Source organism: Martes martes (genome assembly GCF_963455335.1).
Source record: "Martes martes genome assembly, chromosome: 3".
In the NCBI taxonomy this organism is placed as follows: Eukaryota; Metazoa; Chordata; class Mammalia; order Carnivora; family Mustelidae; genus Martes; species Martes martes.
The window spans coordinates 47064079-47077356 of NC_137890.1; positions in this window are offsets into that span (position 1 = coordinate 47064079).

Below are 13278 nucleotides of genomic sequence, written 5' to 3' on the forward strand. Positions count from 1 at the left end.
CTATTCAGTGATTCACGAATCAGAGAGCATCTCATCTAGTGGATAAAAAGGAGCTCAAAGGAGCTATGCAAAATGACAGGTTTTGTAGGAGAAGGCAGCAGGACAAAGAAGTTATACTAGTGAAAACTCAATTCGTTGTGGCAAGATCACATTCATTATGGTAGGGGAAAGTTAGGGAGAAAACCTCACTGGTGATGACCAGGTAATTTTTCATTGACTGGTTTAAGATTCAATTTCTGGGAGAAGCTAAAACTGTAATTATGTCTCAGCTTGGTGATGTCAGTACTTAGTATTAAGTGATTCCATTTTGGGTCCATTGTCTTGTTTTTAACATTGGTAAACAAACTGTATGTTAATGTGTATTTACAATTCATTCCATGAGGTGAATTCAGATATTTGCAACTATTTACTTTTGTTATTTTATGTTTTTAAGTTAATAGAAGTCTATCAGGTGAAACTAAGGTGAAGTATTTTTAATTGGGTGAATACAATCAATTGCTGCAAATTATTGTACATGTGTAGGAAATCAGGCTAATACTATCCTTTATAAGATAATTCCAAAACCATTCATATATTGAGGTGCCCTTTATTACTTCAGACAGTGACCCTCAAATTACTGTACTCTTAATCTATTTAAAACTAAATATTTCTGTAGTAATAAAATATTTTTTTAGTTACCTTTCATTACACAGAGAAAATTTAATCCTCATTAAATCTAGTTGCCACTTCACTTGATGGTTCTTTGAATCATATTTACTCAAGAAGGAAGGCTAAATTTCTCTAAGACCGAGTAGTTTCATGTTAATTGAACTTAAATTGCAACATTAGAAACTGTGAGAGAACAAGAGTCATATGGAAGAAGGTCACTAGTAAGTTTAATGTTTGCTCAGACTCAAGATTAGCCAGATTTTTGACTTTAACAAAATGTTACTAGTCAGGAACAGCACTGTTGAAATATTACCCAATATCCAATAAAGTAAGTGGATAATCAACCAAATTCATGAAGAGTAATGGCATATTGATTAAGCAGTTCTACAATCTTTCTTAGATTACACTCAAACAAACGTCCTGAAAAATCAATGACAAACTGAGAGTCAAATAAAGGAAATCTTTATAGTGCTCCCATTGATTCCAGAAGGGGCTTGGAAGCTCAAAGACCATCAGAGTCCCCAGTAGGATGTTTTGATCCTATCAGAGAAGTGGATCAAAATGCAATTAAAGGCAAAACAAAATATTTTTTTAAAACTTTGTCTTATATTTAAGGAAATTTAAGTACATGCATAAAATTCTGTCTAATAAACTTCTTGCAGTATGCATTCTAGTATTTTTTTCAAGTCAGTGTGATATTGCAGTATGTACAAAATGCATTCCTCTGACAAATTTTGTCTACCATACATGTATACCATAAATGTAAAATGCATTTAAAAATACATGTATACACATATACATGTATATGTTACATATATACATAACATGCATATGTTACATACAAAATACATGTATATGTTACATACATACATATACATGTATATGTTACATACATATACATGTATTTTTAAATGTGTGTGTAGATATACACACATATATGTGTATGTAATATATAAAGAGTCATAATCTGTAGCATCTTAACTTTTTAACTCTCTACTTAAAAAGAGTTTACCTTTCAGAGATCAAAATACAAGTATATCTCATAGCATTGAATCTAGATCTAAATACAGCATACATTAATGTTAGTGCTACAGACAAATATTAATGTTAAATATTACTTTCAGAAAACATCTGTGCAAACATTAGGGAATATATGTACATCTGTGCACACATATATGCAAAATCTAAGTTTAATATAAACATATATTAAATATAAATATAACTAAATATAAATATAAACATGATTTGACTATTTTTTGGAATTCTTCACTTCACTTGAACTAATGTTGGAAAATATGGAGAATGCATTTTCTCCATTTAAGTTTGTATGAAAAGTAATAGAAGTCCTTTCAAATTCGGAGAAAAAAAAATAAAGAAAAAATAAATAATAGCCAAAAGAAAGAAAATATCTTTTTTCCTGTTTCTCAGGTAACAATTTCTTTGAGCAGAACAACCTTTTTGGAGGGGAGAAGGACTATCATGTGCTATTGGAATGAGATCATTAGAGCAGGATTGAGTTTCCAAAATAATGCAAGAGGAGACTCTGAAGATGGCACCAGAATGATCACCCTTATTCAGGGTTCCTGCCCACTTAGGTGCACCTCTTTTTCTAAAGATCTTTCTAGCCAATCCTATGCCAAAGTACAATAACTGAACACAAATGCCTCATAAAACAAAAAGGTGGGGAATTCTACCATCTCACATAAAATCATGGGCCAACTCTCTATAAACTTGACAGCTTTTTTTCCTGTTCCCAGAAACAAGGAGAACAGAGTTCCTAGGGAAAAATGTGTGATTAGGGTGCTTGGGTGGCTCAGTCAGTTGGGCATCTGACTCTTGATTTCAACTTTGGTGATAATCTCAGGGTCATGGGATCCAGCCCCATGGCAGTCTCCGCCTGCCCCCTCCCCACTTTCTAAAATAAATAAATAAATCTTTAAAAAGGAAGATGTGTGATTAGGGAATGTGAGCCCTCTTCATCATTTCTTAATGTGATCATTATTATTACACTTTTAAATACAATCACATTAGTAACTGTCTACAATGCTCTCACTCAATTCAAATATAGCTTATAATTGAGATTCAAATACAATAGGAGTCACCATTTCTCTCAAAATTGGTGTTAAAGAAAAATTCACTGATAAGGCAGACTTTATTCAAGACTATTGCAATAAGGAAGAGAAATTGAATATAACTTCTCTGAAAAAAATGGCAACAGATTTTAAGGGCTGGGGTGTGTTCATAGAAAAGTATTGAAAGGAGTTAGGAGGGAAGTTGGTAGTGTTATGAGGTCATCTATGTTAGCTAATTGGAGCTTATTAAAGTTAGGCTCCTACCTCCCACCCCTCCCCCCAAAACTAGGAGATAGGTATCTTGTATCTCCAGATTAGTGAATTTCAAGGGGATGGCTCCCAGGTCCTTGAGAAGGACATTCCTGGATCTAAAACAAGCAAGAAGCTGGGAGAAGATTTATATCTCAAAAGAGCTAAGAATTTAACAATTTAAAGTGTTCTAAAGTAAATGCTCTAACAAAAGGAATGTCGACAGCTGACAGTCAAGAAGAAACTCTAAAGTTTAGTCAAGCAAGGGGAAGTTAAGGCCTTCCTAGTCACTGATGTGTGCATAAGATAACAGTCTCATGAAGTACACTTGACTAAGAGTCTACATCAAAATCAAAAAGGATTTCCAGTACATATTGAAAGGTAGCATTGCTGCTTTGGCAGAGGTAATGGTTCTAACTAGAGCATAGGTAATTATCTGGAAAGACTAAAATAAATTGAGTATCAAAGAGCAAACTACAAACCTCCCTCACAAAATGAATTTTTAATTTTTTTTTTACTGATTTGACTCCTCATTCTTATCTCCCCCTTCACACACACACACACACACACACACACACACACACACACAATTTCAACAAATTTGTTTCTTCATTAGACTCTTCACTATAAACTCTCTACTTAAGAGTGTGCACTCTAGATGTCAGAAAACACATATAGCATGAATATATGCTAAATATTTAAAACACGCATTAGTGCTAATGTTGTAGTTTCATAGTAATGTCTTTTTAAAAAATATTTATTTACTTATTTATTTAGAGAGAGCTGGGGGTGAGAGGAGTAGGGGCGGAGTTGTAGTGCCTAATCTCACAATCCTGAGATCTCAACTTGAAACCACGAGTCAGATGCTTAACTGACTGAACCAAGAGTCAGATGCTTAACTGACTGAACCATCCAGGTACGTCAGTAATGTTCTTTATTTCCACTAAAGGACATTGGTGAGAACTCCAAGCAACTTTGGACCATAGCATTATAAGGAAGAAAGAAAAACATGTGAATAATATAGTTTATTATTTTTTAATATAGGCTACCTCAAAGCCATATGGGGAAAAAAAAAACAATAGAAGAAAGTAGGAAAATAATTATAATCAAGTAAATTAAGGAATTTGCAGGGTTTCCCCCACCTGAAATTTGCTGGTAATTGAGGGTAATTTTTGTTTTTAATTTTCTTTAGTTAATTAGAAAATTATTGTAATTTGCCAATTCATTTGCAAATTCATTTTTCTTGGGTAAACACAAATTAACTCTACTTTAAGTTGTAAATGGAGTCAGTGAAACAAAAATTGCAAAAACTTTGTCATCAACACTGTTTATCAAGTAAGTGTAACAGCTGTCAAATATGATGTACTTCAAATGTCACCCAAGAATCTAAGAAGAATTATGGACATGTAGAGTCTGTGATGACTGACATGCCATGCTAAGAAGTTGTGAGCATAGCAGGTACCATCTGTGAGAAGCTGTGGCTCGCAGACACTAAAGAACATAATCGGCAGCTTATGGAGTAAATGCCACATAAGCTGCTCTCTGAGTGAGCTCCACCTTGACATGACAGTGAAAAAGGAGAATATTGTCATGTAAAACCCTGTATTTATATAGATCATTTCCTTGAAAAGCTCTTAAATCCTTAGCAGATTCTGAGCTCATCAGTCCTTAAATTCGAATGAAGTAAGCATTATAGAAGCACATAATCCTCAAAATAATTATTTAGTGATCCAAGAAAGACAGTTTTCTAGAGGCCCCCTCTGTTTTATGAATAGTTATGTGATCTTGATAAAGGAATTATTTTTTTAGAAAAACTAAATCTCCACAGAGTTTAGAAACAAAGGGTACAGAGATTTATCCCATTTTACTATATATATATTTCTGTAAGGTGCTTTAAATCCTTTTTAACTCTGTGTAAATAAGTGAAGATAAGATCAGGAATGTGGCATTATTACATTCAAATGCAAGCCATGGTAATTCATATATAAATGATGGTATGAGCCTACCAGACACGTTTACTAGGAATAACAATTTTCCTAAAAATTTCATTAGTTGATATGCAATGCTGTTTATATATCTGATTAGACTTTCTTATATTTTATTTCTCTCCATTGCTAATATCACTACCATAGTTGAGACCTACTAAGCATCACATATGCGAGTTATAGTCTCTACCATCCCCAGAATGCAAGATCTAAGAGAGCAAGTTATCTGTTCACTAATATGAAGATACAAGAATAATGCCTGGATCACAATGGAGTCTAAATATATACCTGTGAAAGGAATGAAAGAATGTGTGAATGAATAATAAATAGAATGATCTCCTTACCTTTTGTCTTGCAACTTCACAACTTATTCTGTACCAAAACTAGTCTCCTCAATGCATTCACATCACACATCGTTTTTCTTTAAGTAATTCTCTTTATCACTTTATTTCTCTTTATAAGAATGTCCTCCCAAAATCTTCTACATGGAAAAATTTAATCCAACATACAAGATGAAAACTGGAAGTCCAAATAAACCGCAATACATTATGTTATAGCCCTTAAGGACACTTTTCTCCTGCCAACTTTTTTTTTTTTTTTTAAGATTATTTATTTGACAGAGATCACAAGTAGGCAGAGAGGCAGGCAGAGAGAGAGGAAGGGAAGCAGGCTCCCTGCTGAGCAGAGAGCCCGATGAGGGGCTCGATCCCAGGACCATGAGATCATGACCTGAGCCGAAGGCAGAGGTTTAACCCACTGAGCCACCCAGGCGCCCCTCTCCTGCCAACTTTTATTTGAATTTATAATTGTTTCTCCAAATAATTCCAGATAGTAATTTAGCATATTTAATTGCTTGTACTATAGACTGTATGCTTATTAAAAATAAATTATGTTAAAAATCAAGAGAAAAACATTTTTTTATTTAGCATCGAAAAGCCCACATTAAGAAATGAGCATATAAAAATCATTAGCTTATGTGGACATGCAGATGAGACTTTTAAATAGAAAAAGATAAAAAAGAGAAAAGAGGGAGAAAAGGATACAAAATATATTTTTGTTTATATTTTTATTTTCATTTAGTGAGAATTGTTGAATTTAATTCAGCTTGGATATAAACAAATAAACAGCAATACACTGAATGGAAATTGAATGAATTGTTAAAATATAAACATCTCATCACAACTAGGTACATTAATTCTTAAAACCTTCCTAAGAAAAAAAAAGTAGCTTGAGTCACTATGATTTACAAATTATGTGTTCTGTATTAGACATTTTTTCAATAACAGGAAGCATATGAAATGAAAAAATACTTATATTTTTAGTTTCCCTCCACTCAACAACTTTTTAATCTTCTGTGAAAATCTCTAATACCTGTAATTTCCCTTGTGTTTATAAGACTGTTAGTTGCTCATCCATGGGTGGATGGATGGATATGAATTGTTCACCATAATTCTACTACAGATTCTATTATCTCAAAATTTACTTTTATAATTTATGCATTAGTTGGCTGTATTCATGATCATTTTATTTAAAAAAAAAAGCTCATTTTTCTTGTTTAATTTTGTCTTTAATTTGAGAATATCTATTCACTACCTTTACCCATAATGATATCTAGACAGTATATAATCTGTGGATCATGCTCTTTTCATTTGGAATTTTGTAAATAACTTTCACTACCTTCATATACTACATTGATATGCAGAATCTGAAACCCAGTTCATACAAAAACATTTAAGGAGGCCAAAAATTATCAACAAACTGGATAAAGTGATGATGTGTGTACAGGATATGTAGATTTTAAAATAACCATAAAACACAAAAACTAGGGAACTTATTTTTTCTTCACTCAGTAACTTCTAGGTGTGTGAATATTATAAGCAAATTATGGATATTTGGTACTCAAAAGGATCTTATAAAGAAGACAGAGAGGACAACTTCAAATTTTCCCTCTTTTTTGTTTTTTTTTCAGAAGTTACATATATTTTATTCTGAAAATACATCCGTTACTCTAAATGTTTCCTAGTTGTATATACCAATCTGGTCAAGTCATTTAATATGGACTCACTGAAAAATAAAATAAAATAAAACCCTAAATACACAAATGATAATAGTTTTCAACCTACATGAAAGCACCAAACTACTAGTATTTCTGCCAAGTGTTCTTTATTGGAAAGGATTAAGAATCCACTTTTGACTTCAGCGAGGAAAAGAATCATGATTTATTGGTCATATTTGTCACTGGTACAAAATAAGGAGTCCGATGTAGTATATTCACTGACTCAGTGCCAGAAAGTAATAAGCTTGAATCAAACATGTTCATCCAAAGATATCACATAATAGAATTTTGTCCATCGTTTTTTGTACAATTATTTTTTTCTAAATTTAAGACTAGTAGTAAATTATTATGCTGCAGTTACATTACCAATAAAGGCAGTACAGTTAGGGAAGTATTCACTATAAAACATGAAACAAGAATTGATTAGGTGAACCACCAAGTAAATTTGCACTTATCAACATCTGATTCCCCAGATTATTCTTTCACCCTATTAGTAAAATAATTTTATTATTTCCTTTATTAAGTCCAGTTTTCTAGATATTCTTTTCTTGAGAAAGAACAATTTGCTGGATATTGAGACAATACAGTGATGTGATTCCATTAATTTTTCACAGCTTGAAGGGGGTAAAGTATAAAAGTATAAGTATAAAAGTATAAGTATAGCAAAAAACAAACAAACAACAACAAAAAACCTGGTGTGGCAAGACTTCTTTTCAAAGCTTTGGTTGAAAAGTGAATAGCTTATTAATAAGGATGTAGCATGCAAAAGAACTGTCAAGAAGTCTTATTAACCTGGGTGTCCAACTAAATAAACTGGATAAAACTTAAGAACCATAGGAAAAACTCAGAAAAGTAGATATTTTGCCATGATTATTTTCATTCATTATTTTTTGATTTGTTGAATATGTAAATTATCTTCTTGCATATTAAAATAGAATTCTTGGGGCACCTGGGTGGCTCAGTGGTTGAGCCTCTGCCTTTGGCTCAGGTCATGATTTCAGGGTCTCACATCCGGCTCTCTGCTCAGCAGGGAGCCTGCTTCCCTTCCCCCCCAACTCTGCCTGCCTCTCTGCCTACTTGTGATCTCTCTCTGTCAAATAAAGAAATAAAATCTTTAAAAAAAATAGAATTCTAAATGATCAAAATTAAGATGATGATATCTCTGTCAGATAGATCTATCCAGATTTACAATGTTCAACATCCATTTGTTTAAAGCAGCTTAGGAAAAAAAGGCAGGCCAATTCTTATCCATTTTTAGGTAGAGTGAATCAGTTGGCCCAATTTCTTGTTAGTGATTTTGAAATACAAATAGAAATGGGTAAATTTTCCATATAAGACAACATCATTGAATCAGTGGACTATTACACAATATAGCACTAATGAAGTCAGATTATTTCATTTTAATTTTAAGATTCTATCACTAATTGTATGATCTCTGCTAATAGTTTAATTTCTTTGGGGTCACATTTTTTCGAATGATTTCTCTCCTAGTGTTATTGTAAAGATTTGAAAAATGCAATGGAGGTGAAGACACCCAATAAATTGCAAAGCACTTACCAGTATAAAAAATCATTATAAATATTCCATTTCAGTTAAAATTGTGTGCTAAGGAATGACAAAAATAAGTGGAATATTTTGATATAACTGAAGCTAAGTGAAAATTTCAAATATTTCTCTTACTTGGAGGAGCTTCCCTAAAGACTAAATAAAACACATTTTATTCAGTTTGATCTGTCAATGGAATCAAGAATACTAACCAAAATCAAAATTAGTTCCATAAGCAAAGTGTAAGATTCTTTATTTTTCCTCATAGAAAATGAGTAAGTTCTACAATTAGCAGAATAACTTATATGAAAGAAAATCATTGTGGCTTTGTATCCTAATTATTTAAATAATAAACTTTTTTCCTCCAAATTGTTCTGTTTTAAAAGATGAAAAATGAAACAACAAAAATCAGCTAATATTAAAAATAAAACAAGATTCAGCTAGTATTTATATACATAGATACAAATTTTGAATAAAGTGGTTTTATTTGCTGTAAAATGATAAAATGAAATGGATGGAAAGGGAATGGAGAGGATGGCCAAGTAGGAGCTTCCGTCTGACAAAAGTTTGAATGGGAAGTAGGAATAAATAAATTCATTATGTTGTTATTTATAACTATCATTGATTTAGTATTAAGCAGTGATTGAGCACGTGTATATGCAAAATATATTATTATTTTTTTGGTATTTTCTAAAATTCAGAAAGGTGGAGATGAAAAGTAGAAAAGTATCCCCATTTAAAAAAATAAACGAACCAAGTGTTAGAAAGACTTGAGGATTTTCCCAAGACCACATAAGGCAGACCCAGGATTTTAACCCACTTTCCCTTGACTTCAAATCTACACTCTTACCATTATTCTCTGCTGCTTTCTCAGTTAATGACTGATTTCTCAATGCAAAAGGAACAATAAGAAATTTCAGAAGATGAAAAGCAGAATATGGTAATGGGTTAGGAGGAAGGAATCAAATATTTGAAGTTAAATGGGCTTAAAGTCTCTCATGTTGGCCTAGAAAGAATGGCTGGAACTATGGTAGAGGTAGACTTGAAACAGATCTGTATCCACAGGACTCCAGTGACAATGCTTTCTGTAATATCTTGCCCACAGCAATCAATCGATGTTACTAACATTCTATTTTATATTTTCTTCCTCTAAAGAAACAGATTTATGTGTTAAATCATCTATTTTCCCAAATACTTTGAGATACATGTTAACCAAATATTTTAGCACTACCTAACAATTGCCATTTTTCTGGAGTTTATACTCTATAATTGCCAGCCATTAGATGCCAGCTGCCCTAGAATTGTGAGACCTCAGACAAGGCTGATGTGGCTCTCTTTAGCTTAGGGAAATTCCTGGGGTAGGATAACAGCTGAGGACTATAGATGGAGACATGTATCTTTAATTCCTGAGGGAGAATTTGGGCACATAACACAGTGGCTACAATGCTTTATTCATTTAGCTATTTTTGTATTTTATAGCTCTTAACAATTGTAATATCTCTCTATGTCCATATCATCACCTCCAAATTTTTCACAGAAGAACATTTAGGATTAGAGAATTAAAATTTACTTTATCTGAGCTTTCATAACTAAGTAAAAGGAAATAGACTATAAATTTGGATAATCCAAGACTATAACCACCTTCCTAATATTTGTTCTACTTTATTATGAAGTCTAATATAGTCTATGTCTGCTATGATATATCTGTAGGGTTTCTGGATCTCTTTTATGTATTTAGTTGTCAGAGAGAGAGAGAGAGAGAGCACAAGCAGGCAGAGTGGCAGAGAGAGAAGCAGGCTCCACATTGAGCAAGGAGCCGGATGCAAGACTCCATTCAGAGACACTGGGATCATGACCTAAGCCAAAGGCACTGGCTTAATGGACTGAGCACCCAGGTGTCCCAGATCTCTGACCTTTTAATTAGGAAGACTATGTTACAACATCAGATCTCATTCAGTCATGTTGCCTAGTTGGTAAATCTTGTTGCTGTGCAATTGGGACTGGTTGATTCTAGTGTTACTGTGGTACACCTTGTGATTATTCAGCTATAAATCTACACTGAGAAAGAAAGCTATGGGGTATTAAAACTGGCAAATTAGAGGTTAAGCAGAATTTTCTAAGACAGATTCACACAAAAAAGGAAAGTTTCCTGAATGGATAAATAATTTCTTTATTTCTCACAGAAACAAACCTGAAAATTGGGGCAATACATTCCTTATGAAGTTTAAATGAAGCTTGTTTTATCAGAACAGTTTTTGGAGTCTTCTTAAATAAAGTATATCAGCTCGGTATCTATCTCTCCTACTTGTAACAGAAAGGATTCAGTTGGGGAGCCAGAAATAACTACAGATTAACAAATGGCGGTAACTACACTTTTTCATTTGAACTATCTTTAGACCTGGGGCTAATTACTGTAAATGCCTACATATGACCCCTTCTTATGCTCTTACTATTTCTCTGTTCACCATTCTGCTTAAAACTTACCTAGCCACAGCTTTGGAACTTTTCTCACCATGAATGATATTGTTCCTTTAAATAAATCACACATTTTTCTTTATCTTCAGACATATTAAAAAATCTAAACAACTTCCTGGAATTATTTTTAGTAATTTTAGTAAAAAGGCCCAGACTTAAAAATCAATTCTTTCCATGTCAAGTTACTAAGGGTAATTTTTTTCATAAAGTTTATGCTTTTAGCTTACCCCGTACTCACAGTATAATTTCTCTTTCATAATATTCAGCAAAGAAAAAATACTCAACTAAAAAAGAAATAATTCTGATGGTGATATAAATTTCAATTTCATTTTGAAAAAATAATCTATCCTTAAAGTAAGAAAGTAATTTATAGGACTATAAATTATTTGTCAAGAGGAATATTGATTAATATAGATTCAGCTTACTTCAAGAGAGATGGAAATATACAAGGACTGAAAATATCTGAGGTGAACATATTTTAAAAAAAGGATTTTGAGGTTGAAATATGGAAATGATTTATAGAGGGGTAAAGAATACCATGCAAAGTATTTTAGTTGTTAAGTCCCTGGAGAAAGGGTTGAAATATGACTAAGCCCCCAGTGTGAAGAAACAGAAAAGTCATGTAGTTTTGGAGGAAGGGAAAATATCAGATTATTAGGGGATCATTATTATAGCTCACCATGAGTTCATACATGTTTTTTAATAAGTATTTTTATAGGAAAATTAGAGAAGTGATAGAGAAAAGAAGGGGTGATAAATATATTTCAAAGATAAAAGAACTCTCAAACAAAATAATCAGTGAGGCACTAAGTATAGTTTTGACAGGCAGCATGGTGGGGTGGCCAAAAGCTTAAACTCTGGGGCCACAATGAACAACATGGACTTGAGACCCAGATAGCCCGCCTTTAAATTCCACTTTATATATTGGGCACGCTGCTTACTCTTTTGGGCACGGGCTCATCTGTTGTTTGGAAATATTGATAGAACTACCTCTTAGATATGTTAATTAAAGGGCAAATAATTCTAGAAGACATAGAACAGTGCCTGCCAAATTATAAGCTATTCAGAATTACATATAAAACATAAACAAAGAAATAATAAATAGATAGGTAGATAGTACTAGAGATGATTTATAAGTTTTGAGGCTGGAATTTTGACTAGTTACCAAACTGTGTTGTTATAGAACATAGAGTGAGAGATTGCAAAAAGGACTCCAAATTCTTCCCTTTCTATGACCCCTTGATTCTGGGATGACCATACAATTTATTTTGAGCAATCTGATTTTGACAGATATGAGAAGCAGAGGTCTCAGAAGTTTATGTTCACTGGTACTTGCTCTTGTGCTGCACTTACGGCTCTGGAAACACCAGGTGAGGAAACCTGAGTTATCCTTCTAAAACAAGAGAAACTAAATAGAGTGGAAAAAAAGCCATCTGGCTGACAATTTGCAATCCAACAGACAAGTGATTAAGGCTATCTGAGAGCACCAGCCATTAGCCAGTGAACCAGCTAACCAAAACATGAGACAGCCAAGAAGATATTATAGAGTGTGCCCAGACCCGAACCTCCCTACTCTTAAAATTCTCCAAAGAATATGAGCTAGGCCACTGAGTTTTGTGGCAATTTGTTATGTAAAAAGCTAACTTATAGAAGAACTCATAGCCAGAAATGGGATAATGCCATAACAAAAACCTAAAATATGTAGCATTGACTTTTTGGCTGGATGGCTGCCAAAAGCTAGAAAAATGGTGGGAATGTATGAGTGAAGGTGTGAAACAAGAGATCCAACAACAGGTTGATAGGAATGCAAGCCCAGGATGAGAGTGAAAAGTCTGTTGAACAGAGGCAAAATAGAGTAGGAAGTCAGAGGGCTCATGGAGGGCTGTTTCCTAGAAAAAATAAATAGAACTGATAAATTATCAAAATTGCTTTCATCACATGTTGAAATGGGAGATGAATTTTTGGAGCTTTTGGAGAGTGTTAGAAAAATATTCAGATGTGAGATAATAATGAACAAACATAAGGAAGATGATATTAAATTAAAATAAAAAGGTGATTTGAGAAGTGATAAACTGATAGTTTAGCGCTTGGCTCAACCATAAACAATATTTACAAACATAGTAATTAAAATATTGAAGACAAATTTAGTACAATTTGAGAGATAATTACATTGGCAGGATGAAAGAGTCTACATATGAGTAGACTTGTATTCTTATTTACCATCAGAGAGTCAATAGACAATGACAAA